Genomic DNA, 3627 nt, shown 5'->3' with positions numbered 1-3627 from the left:
GGTTGGGCGTTTAACGCCCAAAAAGGGTTCATTTTGGGCGTTAAACGCCAGAATGGATACCATTCTGGGCGTTTAACGCCAGGATGGCACAAGGGGGAAGATTTTGTTTTCAAATCAAATTTTTTTCAAGTTTTCAAAGTTTTTCAAAATCAAATCTTTTTCAAATCAAATCTTTTCAATCAAATGTTTTCAAAATCAATTTCTTTCCTTTTTCAAAGATACTTACTAACAATTAATGATTTGATTGAACATCTCAAGTATGTTGCCTTTTCTGTTGAGGAAGGTTTAATGTTTGAATCATATCTTTTCTTGTTAGGCAAGTCATTAATTTTTAATCAAATCTTTTAAAAATTGTTTTCAAAACATATCTTTTAAAATTGTTTTCAAATCAAATCTTTTAAAATTGTTTTTCAAATCATATCTTCTCAGTCACATTTTTTTTAAAACCAATCATATCTTCTTAACCACATCTTTTTCAAAATAAGTTTTCAATCAAATCTTTTTAATTTCTAATTTCAAAAATCTTTTTCAAAAATCACTTGATTTCTTTTCCACTTTGAATTTTCGAAAATTATCAATCAATTTTTCAAAATGTTTTTGACATCTTTTTAATTAATTTTCGAAAATTCTCTTCCCTTCCTCCCACATCCTTCTATTTATGGAGTACTACTCCTTCTTAATGCACAATTCGAACTCTATCTAATCAAGTTCGAATTCTTCTACCTCCTTCTTCTATTTTTCTTTACCTCTGACACCTCAAGGAATCTCTATAACTGTGACATAGAGGATTCCACATTTTCTTGTTCTCTTCTCTTTCATATGAGCAGGAGCAGAGACAAATGCATTCTTGTTGAAGCTGACCCTGAACCTGAAAGGACCTTGAAGCGAAAGCTAAGAGAAGCTAAGGCACAACTCTCTGTAGAGGACCTAACCGAATTCTTCAAAGAAGAAGAACCCATGGCAGCCGAAAACAACAACAATGCCAACAATGCAAGGAAGGTGCTGGGTGACTTTACTGCACCTACTCCCAATTTCTATGGGAGAAGCATCTCTATCCCTGCCATTGGAGCAAACAACTTTGAGCTTAAGCCTCAGTTAGTTTCTCTAATGCAACAGAATTGCAAGTTCCATGGACTTCCAATGGAAGATCCTCATCAGTTTTTAGCTGAGTTCTTGCAAATCTGTGACACAGTCAAGACTAATGGGGTTGACCCTGAGGTCTACAGACTGATGCTATTCCCTTTTGCTGTAAGAGACAGAGCTAGAATATGGTTGGACTCACAACCTAAAGATAGCCTGGACTCTTGGGAAAAGCTAGTCAATGCCTTCTTGGCAAAGTTCTTTCCACCTCAAAAATGGAGTAAGCTTAGAGTGGAAGTCCAAACCTTCAGACAGAAGGATGGAGAATCCCTCTATGAAGCTTGGGAAAGATACAAACAATTAATCAGAAAATGTCCCTCAGACATGCTTTCTGAATGGAGCATCATAGGTATTTTCTATGATGGTCTCTCTGAACTATCCAAGATGTCTTTGGATAGCTCTGCTGGAGGATCTCTTCATCTGAAGAAGACGCCTACAGAGGCTCAGGAACTAATTGAGATGGTTGCAAATAACCAATTCATGTACACTTCTGAAAGGAATCCTGTGAACAATGGGATAAGTCAGAAGAAAGGAGTTCTTGAGATTGATGCTCTGAATGCCATACTGGCTCAGAACAAAATATTGACTCAACAAGTCAATTTGATCTCTCAAAGTCTGTCTGGAATGCAAAATGCACCAAGCAGTACTAAGGATGCTTCATCTGAGGAAGAAGCTTATGATCCTGAGAATCCTTCAATGGAAGAGGTGAATTACCTAGGAGAACCCTATGGAAACACCTATAATTCTTCATGGAGAAATCACCCAAATTTCTCATGGAAGAATCAAGAGAGACCTCAACAAGGTTTCAATAACAATAATGGTGGAAGAAACAGGTTTAGCAATAGCAAACCTTTTCCATAATCTTCTCAGCAACAGACAGAGAATTCTAAGAAGAACCCCTCTGACTTAGCAACCATGGTCTCTGATCTAATCAAAACCACTCAAAGTTTCATAACTGAAACAAGGTTTTCCATTAGGAATTTGGAAGCACAAGTGGGACAGCTGAGCAAGAAAGTTACTGAACTCCCTCCTAGTACTCTCCCAAGTAATACAGAAGAAAATCCAAAAGGAGAGTGCAAAGCCATAACCATGGCCGAATCTGGAGAGGAAAGAGAGGAAAAGGACGCCACTGAGGAAAGCCTCAATGGGCGTGCACCAACCTCCTCTGAGTTCCCCAATGAGGAACCATGGGAATCTGAGGCTCAAAATGAGACCATAGAGATTCCATTGGACTTACTTCTGCCCTTCATGAGCTCTGATGAGTATTCTTCCTCTGAAGAGGATGAGTATGTCACTGAAGAGCAAGTTGCTAAATACCTTGGAGCAATCATGAAGCTAAATGACAAGTTATTTGGAAATGAGACTTGGGAGGATGAACCTCCTTTGCTCACCAAAGAACTGGATGACTTGTCTAGGCAGAAATTACCTCAAAAGAGACAAGATCCTGGGAAGTTTTCAATACCTTGTACCATAGGCACCATGACCTTCAAGAAGGCTCTGTGTGACTTAGGGTCAAGTGTGAACCTCATGCCTCTCTCTGTAATGGGGAAGCTAGGGATCTTTGAGGTACAAGCTGCAAGAATCTCACTAGAGATGGCAGACAACTCAAGAAAACAAGCTCATGGACTTGTAGAGAATGTTCTGTTAAAAGTTGAAGACCATTACATCCCTACTGATTTCATAGTCCTAGAGACTGGGAAGTGCATGGATGAATCTATCATCCTTGGCAGACCCTTCCTAGCCACAGCAAAGGCTGTGATTGATGTTGATGGAGGTGAACTGATCATTCAAGTGAATGAAAAATCCTATGTGTTTAAGGCTCAAGGATATCCCTCTATCATCATGGAGAAGAAGCATGAAGAGCTTCTCTCAAATCAGAGGCAAACAGAGCCCCCACAGTCAAACTCTAAGTTTGGTGTTGGGAGGCCACAACCAAACTCTAAGTTTGGTGTTGAACCCCCACATTCAAACTCTAAGTTTGGTGTTGGGAGGTTCCAACATTGCTCTGAGTATCTGTGAGGCTCCATGAGAGCCCTCTGTCAAGCTACTGACATTAAAGAAGCGCTTGTTGGGAGGCAACCCAATGATTATATTTTATATATTTCTCTTTGTTATTTTATGTTTTTTGTAGGTTGATGATCATAAGAAGTCACAAAATCCATTGAAAAAGCAAAAACAGAATGAAAAACAGGAAGAAAAACAGCACACCCTGGAGGAAGAATTCACTGGCGTTTAAACGCTAGTGAGGCTAGCAGTTGGGCGTTTAACGCCCAGTCTGGCACCATTCTGGGCGTTTAACGCCAGAAAGGGGCACCAGACTGGCGTTAAACGCCAGCAAAGGGCAAGAACCTGGCGTTAAACGCCAGGAATGGGCACCAGCCCGGCGTTTAACGCCAGAAAAGGCTCAAAACGTGATTTTTGATGCCATTTGGTGCAGGGATGACTTTTCCTTGACACCACAGGATCTGTGGACCCCACAGGATCCCC

At 40.1% G+C, this 3627-nt stretch overlaps 1 non-coding gene across 1 annotated transcript; it reads right to left on the bottom strand.

Annotated features, from left to right (window-relative positions):
• Positions 1-1362: 1362 nt before the first annotated feature.
• LOC130958464 (small nucleolar RNA R71) lies at positions 1363-1470 on the bottom strand. Its single transcript, XR_009077584.1, has one exon. It is a non-coding gene; the product is annotated as a small nucleolar RNA R71 (small nucleolar RNA).
• Between the last annotated feature and the right edge of the window lie 2157 nt (positions 1471-3627).

The sequence above is a fragment of the Arachis stenosperma genome, chromosome 10, assembly GCF_014773155.1.
Source record: "Arachis stenosperma cultivar V10309 chromosome 10, arast.V10309.gnm1.PFL2, whole genome shotgun sequence".
Taxonomy (NCBI): Eukaryota; Viridiplantae; Streptophyta; class Magnoliopsida; order Fabales; family Fabaceae; genus Arachis; species Arachis stenosperma.
This window is presented reverse-complemented; position numbering and strand designations above follow the sequence as displayed.